Consider the following 17,156-nt stretch of genomic DNA (forward strand, 5'->3'; position numbering starts at 1 on the left):
TACATTACCAGAGTGGGGGTCGGAAAGTTCGGTTTACGCGAGGGGAAGGTAGAGACCCCCTACGGCCCATTTCTAAGAAGGAACCTAATTCATTTAAAATTATCCCTAAGTTAATCGCATAAATCTTACATTACCTTTTATGAATTTCTATTAAATACATAGTAAAAATAAAAAAGATATACATAGCTTCCTCAGAGCTTGGGTACGTGATGCCAAAAGGCTACAGACCCCTTGCTAAAGTAAATCATAGGCTTAATCAAAAATATTAAGAAAATTACCCTCCCAAATTTTAAAATTGTAAGTTAAAATTTTTATAGGAAAATATGGTATGGGAGGTTTTAATAATAGATATAATAATTTAAACATAATAAATAAGTAAATAAATAAATAGTAATAAAATAGAATATTAGGATACCAAAATACGTTACTAATCACTATATAATAAGAAGCTAAAATATCTAACATTCCATAATCGTAGAATATAAACAGATATTATAGGACTAAGATAAGTGAGCATCTCATAATATAAAATACTACATGTGCGTTAGAAACAAAAAAAACTCCAAAACCTACCAATAATAACATAATCACGTGATAACAATAATAAATATCACAATAATATAATACGTATAAATTACTATACATACTATAATTACTAAACATACCATATATAGCAGGATACCCCAAACCCACCAACATATATATTTACCTAAAAAGATTAACTTTACAAAAAAATCATACCCTTGTATATTAAATGCTAAAAATATAAATAATAATATATAATATCAACTAAAAGACTACATTACTACATGTTACACGGTCACCTAACATATTAAATGTATAATGTTACTTAAAATTCTAAGTGCCTAAACTGTCAATATCACTTATTCAAAAATATTATAGTATTACAAAATTCCACAACAATATTCTTGAAACATGACAAAATACTATACAATGTTAACAAGAAATAAATAAATAATAATCAATAATGAACATAAATATATTGCAATAACAATATAACGTAAATTAACTTTAAAACATTACTCAAAACATTAATACGTGAATGAAAAAATAAGCCAAAACCCTGAAATAAAACAATAACCCAAAAAACTATACATGGTCTGTATCTGGAACATAATGTAAATAATCAAGAATCCTAGATGTGCGAAATATTAAATCCTAAATAATAAAACAAAAATCCTAAATATCGTATGAAAAATCATAAACCCAGATAAATCTCTAAATCACACGAAAACCTCTAAATAATATCTACACAACAACATGATATACGAACCCCCGTGATATATATAAAATAATAAAAAAATCTATGATAGTATACCCACCCTAATATTATAATATACCATGAATATGTACAAATAACAAAACATATATCATAAAAATACGGTATCCTAACCTATATTATCCATTAAAATGCCATAGTCAGTGCCACTAAAATAAAAATGAAAACAACATGAATAAAACAGTTGATAAAGAAAGAAAAAAAAAATAAAATAATAACTTAGATATGTATATGATAAAACCAAAAAAAATTCTTACACAAGAAAAAAAAAATCCGAATAAAAATCTGGGATGTCAGCTATACCCAAGTAATTAGCATAAGAAGAAAATCGCAATAAGAAGAATAAAATCAATTAGGGTTCTTCCAGGCATAAACAAAAATAATTAAAGTTTACAATATGGACAAAATGCTTGGCAACAAGAAGAATAAAATCAATTAGTGGTTTCATGCATAAACAAAAATAATTAAAGTTTAAATTCAGGACAAAAATCTGCAACAAGAAAGAAAAAATTAATTAATATTTACCCCATATGAGATTAAAAAAATAGACTTAAACCACTAAACATATTATATTACGATATTTATTCTCTAAAAGTTAAAATAAAATAAATACATATAAGAAACCTTAAGTACAAACAAACATGCAAAAAAGTATGAAAACTTAAACTTCATGTGTGTGTGTGCAGATTACAGTAGAGGGAGGCCGGGGGACATCACCGTGGGTGCTCAGAGGAGACTGCTGCAACTGGAGTTGATCGTAGCAGAGAACTCCAACCGTGCTGCTAGAGATGGTGTCTTCTCTGTTGGACTGTGTGACCGGAGAGTTCTGGGTATGCTGACCGTGGGTTGCTCTGGTGGTGGACCGTCGGCGACGGCGGTAGCGTGGCAAGCCGGTGGCCGTGCTGCAGCAGGGGTCGTGGCTGGTGGTTTGCTGGGCGTGACTGTTGGAGCGATGGCGACACTGCTGGAGGCTGGGCGTGAGGACCGGAGCAACTGGTCGTGAGGACTGGCAGGGGAGTCTCTCGGGTGGTCTAGATTGCTGCAGGGAGGATCTGGAGCGGGAGATGATAACTGAGAGAGCCAAGGAGAGCAGGGAGGTCTTGCCGTGGCTGGAACAGGAAGAAGAAGAAGAAGAAGAAGAAGAAGAAGGAGACAGAGGTGAGGAACAGAGGCGGCTGCTGGGGGAGTGAAGGAGATGGGAGGATGTGAGAGTGGCAAGGAGATTTGCCGGAGAGAGAGAGAGCCAGAGAGAGAGACAGTGAGGTTTTTTTTTTTGGTTGTTTTTCCTTTTGGCCTCTGCCGGTGCCCCCCCAAGAGAAGAAAGGAAAAGGGCCTTATATAAAAATTTAGAAACCCTAAACCCATTCCTTTTCCTTTTTGGTTTTATGGTATTTTTTCTTTTTGGAAACAATATATATGAGAATAATTATTAGTATGGTAATAATAATAATAATAATGATAATATATATATATATATATATATTAAAATAATAATAATGATAATAGTAACAACAAAGATAAATAAATAAATAATAATAATAATAATAAACAATAGAAATAAAAATAAAAGTAATAATAATGATACTAATAATAATAATAATAATCATAATGGTAATAATAGAAAATAAAAAATATTAATGACAATAATAATAATAATAATAATAATAATAATAATAATAATAATCATAATGGTAATAATAGAAATAAAAAATATTAATGACAATAATAATAATAATAATAATAATAATAATAATAATAATAATAATAATAATAATAATAACAATGATAATAATAAAATAATAATAATAATAGAAATAACAAAAATAAATAAATAGTGATAATAAAGGTGAAAATACCAATATTAAAAATAATGTCAAATAATAAATAATAATAATAATAATAATAATAAATATAAATAGAAATAAAAATAAAAGTAATAATAATAATACTAATGAAAAATAATAATAATAATAATGATAGTAATAAAATAATAGTAATAATAGTAAATAAAAATACTAATAATGATGATTATAAAAATTAAAAATAATAATGAAAATAATAAATAATAATAATAAAATAGAAGTAAAAATAAGTAATAATAGTAATGCTAATGAAAAAAAATAATAATAATAATAAGAATAAATAAAATAATAATAATAATAATAATAATAATAATAATAATAACAATAATAATAGTAATACATATATTGGGCCTGGGTAAAAATGGGGTGTCTACAGTAGTTTATGTCTTAGGATGAGATTAGTTCATGGACACCATTTGGACCAATTCTTGGGTTATGCACTTTCATTCCGGACCCAAATGGTAAAGCATCATCCTTGTAATCAATCATCACATGTTTTGATGATGGTCCATAAAATATGAAAAATTGCATGACTGAGGGGGAGTTTTTCATTTCACACACACTCATTGTGAATTTTGAGTTGTGTCATTCTTTTAATCCCCTATTCCATTACCTTTGAGTATAGTCTTGATTGACTATCGTGTTGTTAAAATAAAATGCAATATGTCATGTTAGTATGTGCTAAATGCCTATATTTGCTACATGCTGAAAATCTTTTGAAATGATGAATTTTTGAGGAATGCTTTTAAATGACTATCATCCTGAACTTAATGCAAGTATGTATGCATGCAAATATACAAGGGGAGTTTAAGCCCCACTTTTAAGAAAAATGAACTTAATGCCTATAATCTCTTGCATGCTAAGCAATATTTAGAAGGATGAACATGTGTTGAGAGTGCTTAAATGAAATCCATCATTGAACGTCAATGCACTTTTGTATGCTTGAGACTATACCGAGGAGGTTAAGCCCCCATTCTTGAAAAAGGATAAGAATCACCTGACCCATGGAGTCACATTATTTCTATTGTTTCTACTTTTTGAGTCCGAAGCCTTTCTCAATACCTTGAACATCATATCCTATCTTTACTGAACATCTTTGATATGGATTGTTCCGGGTACACACAAACACCATGCATGACTTAGTACTTGATATTTAGCATGTGTGTTTAGGGACATTTTACTGGTGAAATTTATTTGTCTAACACATATCCAATTAAATTTGAAATTAATACTTATACTGTTTGGAATTTTAATGAATTTTCACAAATTATATCAGTATAAGTAGTTAAAAAAATCTAAGCACGTATTCAAATTGATAGGGGGAGCACCTAGAAATTATTTTTCTATCTTGTTGTGCTCACAACATTTCTAGCTTAGATTTGGTTTTTGAATTCATTATGGCTTGTGCTTAATTGTAATGTCTTCATTGAATATAATAAATGAAAATACTCTGTTTGTCACAGTGTTTTAGGTTTTTCCATATGATCCCTATTCGTAAATTTTAGTATCTTTGGGATCTATGTGGTTTGCTTTTTCTGGCCATATTATGGATTGCGCTTAAACGCCAAACCAGAAAAACATTTGCTTGCTTGATCTTTAAATCAGTTTTTATTAGCAAGCATAGCCCTTAGTATTTATTGAAAATTTTAAGGGGATATATTTTTATACGCATATATCTATATATATTTATATATATACATTTATAAAAGCAAGAATTGAACTTATATTGAAGATATTTTGTGTCTTGCTTGTATGATAAAATGCTTTCATGACTTGTGCTATTCTATATTAAAATTTTGTGTCATGGATTTTCAAATTTCTTAAGGGTGTAACATAACTGGTTCATGGAACTTACATGAAAATGCATGCGAACTAGTTAGATTATTTTTATGCTCAAACCTACTTTTTGGTATCATATGCTGTGTGCCTTTAACTCAAATCTTCCACGGGACTAATGATATGCTTTAATTGCAGTGGTTTGTGTATATTTCTGGTCTACCAATGTTTTACATGTTAGTTTAATATTTTAAATGACCAGTTAAATTGTTTTGTATGCTTAGTTATATCTTTAAAACAGTTTAAATTTTTATGCCCAACTGCTATATCACATAAGAGGAGAGTTTTTCAAAAAGGGGGAGTTCTCTTTGTTGAGTGTATTTTAAATGATAAAATTATTTTCTACTCAGCTAAGCCCTTTTGCTGATGACAAAGGGGGGAGAATAGTTTTGAGCAAAATGTTTATGACCATAAGGGCAAATATCTTAAGGGGAAAAAACGTAGGGGCAAATATCTGAGCATGTGCTTTAACGTTAACATTGAATTCGTAATCATTTGTAATGTCTTCTTGGGTGAATACGTTTGAGCTTTAATGTTTATATTTTACTTTATGCATATTCTTGGGGGAAGCCTTTTCAGGTTATACCCATTTTGCTCTCGTGGCATCATCAAAAAGGGGGAGATTGTTTACTTTTTGAGTCTGATCCCTGTTTTGATGCTGACAAAGCCCAAGTATCTCATGTGTGCATTTAGTATTTTTGAATAGGTTCATGATTGAGCACACACATGAATTAAAGAACATGGAAGCCTGGAGGAATACAAAATCATATTTTTTGCATATTCCATGAAGAATGAAGAGCAAAAGACGAAGACGTTAATTTTAATTTGTATATGCATTTAATTTTTATATCTTTGGTATGTAATAATGCATGCATCTGCATGATATTTTTGAATGCTCAGAACGACCGTAGATAGACCCTAGGGACCAGCACATCTCACCAAAAACCTTTTTCTAAAAAGGGTAAAATCATACAAAGTTTTTGGAATAGCGTTAGGGTCAAAATCGGGGCTAAAATGAAGTTTACGAAGGTCGATCGACACTGGATTTTTTTGGTGTCTTCAAAAGGACCTAGAAATGACCCTAGGAAACTCACTCATACACTTATATATGTTAGTCATTTGAATAAGGTCTTTATTGTCTGAAACAGGACCGAAATGCACAAAGTGTGCACACTCAGTTGACCGACCATTCACGTTCAAAAGTCCCCGATTGACCGAACCCGAACCAGGTCAATAATTTGACCACAGTCTGGTTGATCGAGCTTATGTAGTTCATTTGACCTCCATCGACCTAACCTTCGAGGGAGTCAACTTTTTGACTACCTGGTCGACCGAGGGTCCTTGGGTGATGCCCCAACTACTTGGTCGACCGAATTTCTCAGTTCAAAAATGTCTCAGTTGATCGAACTGCACTAAACTTGAAAATAGCCTTCGGACTTTGATGTTCGGTTGACCAAACCTTTAGTTCATTTCATGCCTGGTCGATCGAACCTCAAGAACTATGGTCGACCGAACTTGTCCTGGTCGATCGGTGCTCTCGGGTTGGAATATTTTTAAGTGTTTAAAATATCATTAAAACTTAATTAAACTTTTCCAAAATACTGAGCGTGTCTCCAACGGTTATATTTTTCACAAACTCTATAAATACCCCCTCATTACTCCATATTAGTAACTTTGATTAACTTCAAATTTCTCTCTAATCCTTAGTTAATCAAAGTTCCCCCAACTCATTTTTATTGCAAAAATTTTGTCTTTGGGGCAAAATATTTTATACAAAACTCTCCAACTCTCTTCCACTCATTCATTTCAAAATTACTCTTGAAGTGAGCATATTTATATTTGGGCATTTATTTTTACATGCTTCCTCTCACTTATTCTTTATTCTTTGAAAATCGTTTTGAGTGCATAGGTTCGGTTTTCTCCTGGATTATTTCCTTGATAAATATATTTTGGGAAAAGTTATTCATTGCATAAATATTTTATTAAGCTCAACTCATAGATTCGCCAAGTATTTCTAACTTGCATAAATCTTTGTTGGCGAACATAATACTCATTTTTTGTATACATTCTATTTGTGCAAAAGTCATTGAAAGAGAAAAACCCTAGGTTCTCCTATATTTTCATTGAATTACCTTTTTGTAGAAAACCTTTTATTAGGGTTTAAATATAGTTAAACACCCTTACTCCCTTGAGCATTATTTCATATCATTGGAGTGTGTATTTGTTTGAGCTTATTGTGTACATCTCTGCTTGTATTTTTTATAAGCATTTTCATGTACAAAAATAGCTTTATTGTAACGGTTGAGTTCGGCCCGTTAAATGAACTGGGGAGTCTTAACCCCGTAAGTGAGATCGGTTCGGTTCAGCCTAGAATTGAACTGGGGAGTCTCAGCCTCGCAAGTGAGACTAGTTTAGCTTATCCTAGTAATTGTGTGGGGTTTTCCTCGCTCCGTAAGGAGAGGATGTAAAAGGCTTTTGCTCTGCCCAGTTAAGTGAGTAGGTATAGTGGAATCCTTGGGGGTAAGTCCATGGCGAGGATGTACGCTGGTTTGGTCGAACCTTGATAACAAATCCGGTGTCGCTCTCTCTATCTTATTTAAATTCCTGCAGTTTAATTTCAGCATGTGTGTGAATGATTGTTTAATTTCTTAATTATTCTTATGCACACATTTGATTTAAATAAAATACTGCATACGTGTATGTTTACTTTTAGTGTTAAAATCATTTAACACACACGTGTACATGTTGAATGAGATATGATACGCGGTGAATCGGTTAAATGTTTAAATTAATGAAAAAATTTTAAAACCCATTTCCCCTCTCTTTTGGGATCACACCAATTCCAACAAGCAAGATTTATTGAGTTGTACCGGTTCGACTTGTATCTGGTGCCAGATAAGAAGAGGAAGGCAAGGAAGTTTTAGGATGGCCTAAGGCAGAACTTGTTTGAGCAGCTGGTAGGTTTTTGAGTTCAGACCTTGTAAGAGATAGTGGATAGGGCTATGGTGATTAAGAGCGGTCTACATAGAGGTGCAGCAGCACAGAGCTAGAGGAAAAGGCTCGTGCCTTATGATTTTTAGGCAGGGTCAAGTCAAGGGTCATGGAGGAGATTTGATAGCAGAAGGGAATGACGATAGAAGTGAGGAGATCGAGTAGTACAGGGTAGACAGATGCCCCCTCCTTGTCCTAGATGTTTGAGGAGGCACCCAGGAGAGTGCTGAGCAAGGGAGGTCGTCCGCTATCAGTGCCACTAGCCTGGACATATCGTGAGAAACTGTCAAGCACCGCCAGTGGTAGCGGCTACTCCTTGACCATATAGAGGAGGCTATTAGGCACCTCGAGGTGAACAATAGAGGAATACTGCTCCGAAATGAGTTTATGCACTGACGTCGGGAGATGCTGAGGCGGTAGGAGATGTGGGGACAGGCATTGTTTCAATACTATCATTTAAAGCTACTTTCTTATTTGACTCTAGGGCGACTCATTCCTTTATTTCCCGAGAATATGTGAAGTTATGTGGGTTTGAACCTTAGCAGTTAGATATTAATCTATCTGTTGCTACGCCAACGGGGGCTGTAGTGATATGCAGAAAGGTACTCCGGGACTGTCCAATGGGTATTTAGGGGATGTATTTGTCAACTAATCTAGTGGGTTCATATATGCATGTGTTTGAGATAATCTTAGGTATAGACTAACTAGCTGCCCACTATGCTAGCATTGATTGCCATAAGAGAGAGGTAGTATTCAGACCCCCATAGGGATAGAAGTACAGATTTTTTTGGGATCACGTGTGCGCACCCCTCGTGAGTTACTATCTGCTATTCAGGCACGTAGATTGCTATTAGAAGGCTGTCAGGGATATTTAGCATGTGTGAAAGTAGTATCAGAAGGAGAGCTGAGGGTGGAGGATATCCCAGTGGTGAGGGATTTTCCTGATGTGTTCCCAGAGGATTTTCCGAGACTCCCTTCTGATTGAGAGGTAGAGTTTGTTATTGATCTGGTTCCGAGGACAGCGCCGATTTCGAAGGCGGCGTGTAAAATGGCACCGACGGAGCTGAAAGAATTGAAAGAACAGTTGCAGGAACTGTTAGATAAGAGGTTTATTCGGCCCAGTGTGTCACCTTGGGGAGCACCTGTTTTATTTGTGAGGAAGAAGGATGGGTCGATGAGGTTGTGCATTGACTACAGGGAAATAAATAAAGTAACTATCAAGAATAAATACCCGCTCTCGCGTATCAATGATTTTTTTGACCAGTTACAAGAGACACAGATCTTTTTGAAGATAGACTTACGCTACGAGTACCATCAGGTGAAAGTTAGGGTAGAAGATGTTCCAAAAGCGACATTTATAACATGGTATAGACATTATGAATTTCTAATTATGCCGTTTGGGTTGACAAATGCACCTGCATTGTTTATGGATTTGATGAACAGGGTCTTTCACTGTATTTGGATCAGTTTGTGGTAGTGTTTATTAATGATATACTGGGGTATTCTAAGAGCCCAGAGGAGCATGAGGAACATCTGAGGATAGTGTTTCAGGTGCTGAGAGAAAATAAGTCATACCCAAAGCTCAAGAAGTGCGAGTTTTGGTTGGAACAAATTACATTCCCTGGACATGTTGTATCTAGGTGGTATTTCTATTAATCCAAGTAAGATTGAGGCAGTAATAGACTGGGTATCACCAAATAATGTGCACGAGATCAGGAGTTTCCTGGGATTGACTGGGTACTACCGTAGGTTTGTTAAGGGTTTCTCTAAACTGTTAGGCTAATTAACTAGATTGACTAGGAAGGGAGTGAAGCTTGAGTGGTCTGATGAATGTCAACAAAGCTTCCAAGAATTGAAGTAACGACTCATCACTGCGCCTGTGTTGACGATTCCTTCAGGAAAAGAGGGGTTTGTAATTTACAGTGATGCATCCCATAAATGACTCAGATGCGTGTTGATGCAGCGAGGGAGAGTAATAGTCTATGCCTTGCGAAAGTTGAAAGAATATAGGAAAAACTACCCTGCCCATGATCTAGAATTGGAAGCGGTTGTTTACGCCCTAAAGATTTGGAGGCACTATCTATATAGGGGTAGGTGTGAGATATTTACTGACCATAAGAGCTTAAAGTATTTATTCACGTAGAAGGAATTAAATATGAGGTAGAGGAGATGGTTGGAACTAATAAAGGATTACGACTGCACTATCAACTACCACCCTAGAAAGGCTAATGTGGTCACTGATGCTTTGAGCCAGAAATTAGTGGATTCATCTATTTCTGTGGTGGAGATTCAGCATCTGATCCAAATGGATCTAGAGAGGCTCGGTGTGGAGCTAGTAAAGGGCGATCACCAGACGTTTGTTACTAACTTGGTTTTACAACGAACTCTACAAAAGAGAATTAAAGTAGCTCAGAATGATGCAGAACTAGTAGAGCTTACGGGGAAGGTACATAATGGTCAAGAAACAGAGTTCAGCATCTCAGATGATGGAGCCTTGAGGTTCTGTACCACATTATGCATTCCTGCCGACCCTGAGATCAAGAAGGTTATTCTGGAGGAAGCACATTGGTCTCGATATGCTATACATCCAGGTAGCACTAAAATGTACAAGGATCTTTGAGAGTTCTTCTGGTGGAGCAACATGAAGAGGAAGATAGCCCAGTATGTGGATCAGTGTTTGATGTGCCAGCAAGTGAAAGCTGAGCATCAGAGACCGGTAGGATCATTGTAGCCACTCCACATTCCTGAGTGGAAGTGGGAGCATATAACAATGGATTTTTTCATGGGATTGCCAGTGTTACATGGACAGGATGCTATTTGGGTAGTGGTGGATAGATTGACAAATATTGCCCACATTTTGCTGATCAGAGTTAGCTACTCCATGGATAGATTGGCTGAGTTATATATCCAGGAGATAGTTAGGCTCCATGGTGTCCCAGTTTCCATGGTTTTAGACAGAGACCCATGGTTCACATCTCGTTTTTGGAAGAGTCTACAAGGGGCCATGGGTTCTCAGTTGTCGTTCAACACAACTTTTCATCCTCAGACAGATGGACTGACGAAGAGAACAATACAGATTCTAGAGGATATACTACGAGCATGTGTGTTGGACTTTGGAGGTTGTTGGATATAATATTTTCCACTAGTTGAGTTTGCGTATAACAAAAGCTACTAGGCCAACATTGAGATGGCACCGTATGAGGTGCTGTATGGCAAGAGGTGTCAATATTTGTTGTACTGGGATGAGATTGGGGAGAGACAGATATTGGGACCAAAGCTGATACATCAGACTCAGGATAAAGTTAGACTCATCAGAGACAGGATCAGAACAGAACAGCATAGAGTCGACAGAAGAGTTATGCAGATACTCGCCGAAGAGAAATGGAGTTTGACGTAGGAGATCACGTATTCCTAAAGGTGGCACTGATTAAAGGGGTTATAAGGTTTGGGAGGAAGCGTAAGTTAAGCCCTAGGTATATTGGATCATTCGAGATTCTTGAAAGAGTGTGTCCAGTTGCCTATTGATTGGCATTACCAGCGGCTCTGTCTAAGATTCATGACGTATTCCACATTTCTATGCTTAGGAAATACATCCCAGACCCCTCCCATGTGATCAGCTATAAAGCACTATAGTTGGGTGATACTTTAGCTTATGAAGAAGTGTCAGTGCAGATTCTTGACTAGAAGGAACAGGAGCTACGCACGAAGAAGATTCCATTAGTAAAAGTTTTGTGGCGCAACCATGTAATTGAGGAGGCTTCTTGGGAATTGGAGGATCAGATGTGCCAAAGATATCCACACTTATTCAGTGGAGTCTAGAGTTGAGCCAGTCAGAAAAAAGTGAATAATACTGTGTATTTTGATTTGTATAATGTAACGTAGGATGGATAGAGTTTTTAGTTTTGGAACGTGAATGGATTTGGGAGAATTTTGAATAGTTGTAATCTCTTAGAACCCTCATTGTAACCATGGTGTTCCTCCGCCATAAGTGAGGGTAATTATTAAAATTGGAAGTGTTTCCTCTAAGAAGGGGAAGCAGACAAATAACAAATTTTAAGGACGAAATTTTTATAAAGAGGGGAGAATGTAATAACCCCAAAAATGGTTATACGAGATTAGTGGGGTGGTTCCCAAAATAAAATAAAATAAAATTTTAAATAATTAATTAAATTTATAAAAAAATAAAAAATAATAATTAAAATTTATTTTTATTTTTATTAATAAAATATATTATTATTAATATTAATTAAATATATTATTATTATATATATAAATCTAACCTACCTGAAGCTTCAAAGAAGCTTCAGGATCCATTTGAAATTCAGGGAGGCTATGCAGGAGCCCCCTAGCTTCCTCTGCTGCTCGTCCTCATTCTCTCTCCCTCTCTCCTCAGTTCCATGACGGATACTCGCCTGATCGGAAATTGAAAGATACCGCTGGACTACGTTTTCCGTTGCCGTCATTTCTACCAGAGTGGATTGGATGCGGAAGCAGCATAGGCGTAACTCCTGGGGTAAGCCAAATCTCCCCTTTTACCTCAATTTCTTGTGAATTTTAAGCTCAATTGATGATCGGACACTACCACGAGAATCTAGGGATAATTCTCTACAAGTCTAGCGGAACAAATTTCTAGTGGGATTGTCGTAGGCATAACCCCAAATTTGGGATAAGGGGGTTATTAAGGGACTAATTGCTATTTAATTAGTGTTGATTTAGAAATGCTAGAATATTGAACATCTGAGGTGGAAGTAGGATTTTTGAAATTTAGGGCTCCAGTGAGCGCCACGGGTGTATTTTCGGGACCCGCAGGCATAATTCATAAAATTAGGTGAGGGTGTTAAATATTTAGTTTAAATGTTAATTTGGGGTATATAGAGCCTAGGGAAGGTTAGATGAGCATTATTTTGGAGAAATGAGTTAATTAATCTAGGAAAAATGTAAATTGCAAAATTTGAGTTTCTGGCGCCAAGGGCATAGGATTTGGGTTCTAACGAGACTCTCCGTAACCCAATATGGGGAATAAATTATAACAGTATTTTTACAACTGCTATTTGAATTAATATGTGAAAATAAGCATATGATATTTTTGTCTGAGAATTATTATGATATAAATACCAAGATAAATTGTGTGGCATTTTAGTAATATTAAATTGTGATATTTTGGAGTGTGAAATTAATATATTATGAATAATAGATGAAAACTATGTGGCATATGATGTATATTGAAAAATGTGAAATATAACAATGAGTAATTTATGAGAAAATATTGAAATGAGAATTATTGATGTGATAAGTGGAAAATAATGAAATATGGTATTTATATGTGAGTAGAAATGATTTGCATGAAAAATGAAATTTTTGCAAATTACTGATATAGGTATTTTGAGAAATATTGAAATATGTGAAACATGATATATACTATTATGAGATGTTGAAATGTGCACATAAAACGATAAGAACATTTTATATTGAGATGAATTGAGATATACTGATATGAGATTAATGATGTATATAGATATGGAAATATTGAAACGTGAAAATGAGAACGTGAATTTCGAAACGTATATACTAAAATATGATTGATGAAATGTCAATATCGCATAATGATTGCAGTTATGTGGTAGTGAACCTCGATGGATGGTTGTGGAAACCCTAATGATGGGTTGTGATATTGAGTACGGTACCATTGCTAGTGGTGTAGTGCAACCACACGGACTCTTGGAGCGTGTGGCGCGACAGTCAACTGAGCTATTTTGTAGAGTTGTTGTGCCCCCTAAGTCCGAATCAGGGCTATATGCCGGCTAGTCGTACTACAGATGCGAGATATGTGATATTATATTTTGATCTAACCGAGTTAACCAACCGTTGTTAGATCCAGCCTTCAGGCCGCACAACCATGACCATGGGGGGAAGCATGGCATGTAAAGAAAGATCCTCAGAGTAGCCATGAGTTATAGTCGCGATGTTGGTACTAGGTACCAAGGATACTGATGAGTTGGATAGTGAAATGGAAATGGAAAGTGAAAGAATGATAAAATTGGCTAAAATTAGAAATGGAAGAAATAATGGTAATTGAGAAATAGAGAATGATAAATTAGGAAATGGATCCACGTGAGTTAATAACATAAATAATTGAGGCAAAGTGAAACTCTCCCTCTGTGGGCTTACTGAGTAAGGTGAGTGCCTTGATAGGTATCAGATGTGCCCATACCTAACTGCTTAACGTGTTAAGGCAGAGGAAAGCTCCATGCATGGGCGGGTAATTTTCCCTATTCTCAGGAATTTCGCGGGTAAATATGTGTTGGAAATAAATAAACTTGAGAAATGGTTTTAAAGATTATAAAATCTTGTGTTGTATATCTATATGATTATGAGAATGTGTATATCAGTGTATTTTCTCAAATGAAATGATGATTTGAAAAGTAAAGTGTGTTAAAACTAAACTCATATTGCCACATACTGTAAATAATTTATTCATTCTTATTGAGATGTGTCTCACCCAAATTATCTAAATTTTTCAAGGATTAGAGATAGGCCAAGTGATAGAGCTCTAGGACCATAGGGAGCTAGGAGCTTGACACACAGGGTGAGTTCTTGGACTAGGGAGGTGTACTTCCCATAGAGTTGAGTTATTTTTAGGTGTGTGATGAGTATGTACATATATGTATGTTGATACTCTGGGTATTGTATTTTGGTTGTTACGTATATACTATTTTTCGCTGTTAAGTTATAGAAGTAAAATGACTTTTTACCAGGTACCCAATGAGGGTCGGGTCATATGAATGGTAGCAGGGTTGTTGACGTGGGTGGTTTGTGAATGTTGTTGATGATGAGTGAATATTTATTTATTATTAAAAAAAATTGTACAAAAATCGGGGCGTCACAATAATGCCCACTTAAATGGGTGGAGCGACACCTAAACAAACCAGGTCAATTAGCACAGGGCTGACCTCAGGCTGGGTTACCGCTCCCTCAGGCTGCACCTGGACATACAACAACATTCTCTCAATCAAATGGTACAGTGATTATGCTTTCATGTAAAGTAGATATGTACCCAATACGCGTAGTCACATACACATCAATGATATGGATATAGTGTAAGCTCAGTGATGCAAATTATTGTGCTATCAACACTCAATATGGTATAATCAATGAGATGCTCAAGAGTGTTCAATACAAGCAATATCTTGGAATTTAAGTAAAGCACAGTTCAGTAGCAAATCAATATTCCAAAGATATGAATCAGATAATCAAACTAGTTCAAGAAGATTTTCCTCAATGAAATAAGCACAATACTAGTTTGAAAATATTTTTCTAGTTAGAAAACTAAAATCAAAGCTATTGGACACTTGCAATAACAATGCAAATATCCAAAGCTCACTTAGTTTATCCCAGCACAAGATTTATAATATCAAAATATGTGGGATAAACCTAAGCTAAACTCCCCAAAAATAATATCACACTCAATCAATCAATCAATCAAATGGGAGTTTCTAGCAAGGAGTAGCAATCACAAGCATTCCAAATATGCTCTCATAATCTCAGAATATATCAAGGAAGTGAAGATTTGAGAGTATTTGGACAAAGAGTGTATTTTGAATTTTTTGGCTAATCAAGTTTCTAATTCTTCCTAATCCTCACAAATGAACCTATATTTATAGGTAGGGGTAAAATTATAATGGTTTGGAATTTGTTGGGAAATTATTAAAAAAGTTTCAAATAGTTAAAACACCATTAACCCAACTTAACCGGTTTTTACCACAGTTAAATTAATTTTAACTTGCTGAGGTTCAGGTGGTTGAATCGTGGTTTGATCACCTGAACAGACACAATAATAAAATCTATTAGAAATAGTTTGGTAGCCCAAGTTCAAGTTCAGTGGCCCCAATCAAAGTTAGAAAGTTTGCTTCGTAACTTCGGGTGCTCGGTTATATGTTCGGTAGCCCAAACTTGTGTGTTCGATCACCCGGGGCTCAATTTGAACTAAATAGCTCGATCGCCCGAGTTGGTGGAATGTCTATTTCGAAGGGTTCAGGTGCCTGAGGACACTATGCAAATACATGTTCGGTCGCCCGAGAGCCTAAGTCAACTGTTTACTTCTCAACAGTTCAGGTGCTTGAGGAGTTTTGAACTCCTGGGGTTTGGTCGCCCGAGTTCTCTTAATTTACCTAATAATGCTCAATTTAAGTGCATTTTCAACACCCTTATATTTTGTATGATATGTGTGAGTGTTGGGACCTAAAGTCTTACTATGGTCTTACTGAGCTTACCATATATCTTATATGCATGATATGCAAGTAAGAAAATACAGACCATTTCCTAGGTTACTATTACAGACCCATATTATAATAATTGAATTGACAATACAAATTAAAGTTTTCAGGGTCTTCTTATTGCTTCAAGTGTCATTCCTTGGGATGCTCATTTAAGCCTACACAAACACTTGACAACCATCAAATACCTAAGTATTTGTCATTATCAAAACCGGGTGTGACCTATAAGGTCAACATTCTCCCCATTTTTTATTATGACAAATACATCATGCAAAAAATGGGTATAGCCTTAGAAGGCTCCCCCTAAGAATGTGCATCATGTAAAACTTTAAATAATTTTTCATTTAAGTTCAAGTCAATTTTCAATAAGTTAACCCAATTTTTGCCCTCTCATCCATATCCCCCTTTTGGCAACAGCAAAAAGGGCCATGAAAATTATAGCATTAGGCAATGGGTATGAATTATTTGTATACATGAGAAGTTTGGGAAATTTTTTTAAAAATTTCGGTAGCATGTCGTTTGAAAATAAGACATTTTCCAAAAATTCCTATATAAAAATGACCTATTTTGAGTTTATAAAACCTAACAGTTTATCCACAACTCGGCAACTCAAACAGTTCCAGTATGATTAAGATATAAAACATAAGTGCAATCATCATTATGGAGTAAGTATAAGAATTATGCATTGCAAAACATAATCAATATCACAATTTCTAATCTAATAAAAGATATTCAACAGTTATATTTGTTGTTGGACTTTTAAAATTATTTGAAATCTCCCCCTAAATTTATGCAAACTATGAAATATCTAGGAAGCATCTCTATTATGCATGAGACCTAATTCACGTCTAATTTTTATGAACCTATCTTCTTGAAGTGGTTTAGTGAAAATGT

Source organism: Malania oleifera, chromosome 11, assembly GCF_029873635.1.
Source record: "Malania oleifera isolate guangnan ecotype guangnan chromosome 11, ASM2987363v1, whole genome shotgun sequence".
NCBI classification, from domain to species: Eukaryota; Viridiplantae; Streptophyta; class Magnoliopsida; order Santalales; family Ximeniaceae; genus Malania; species Malania oleifera.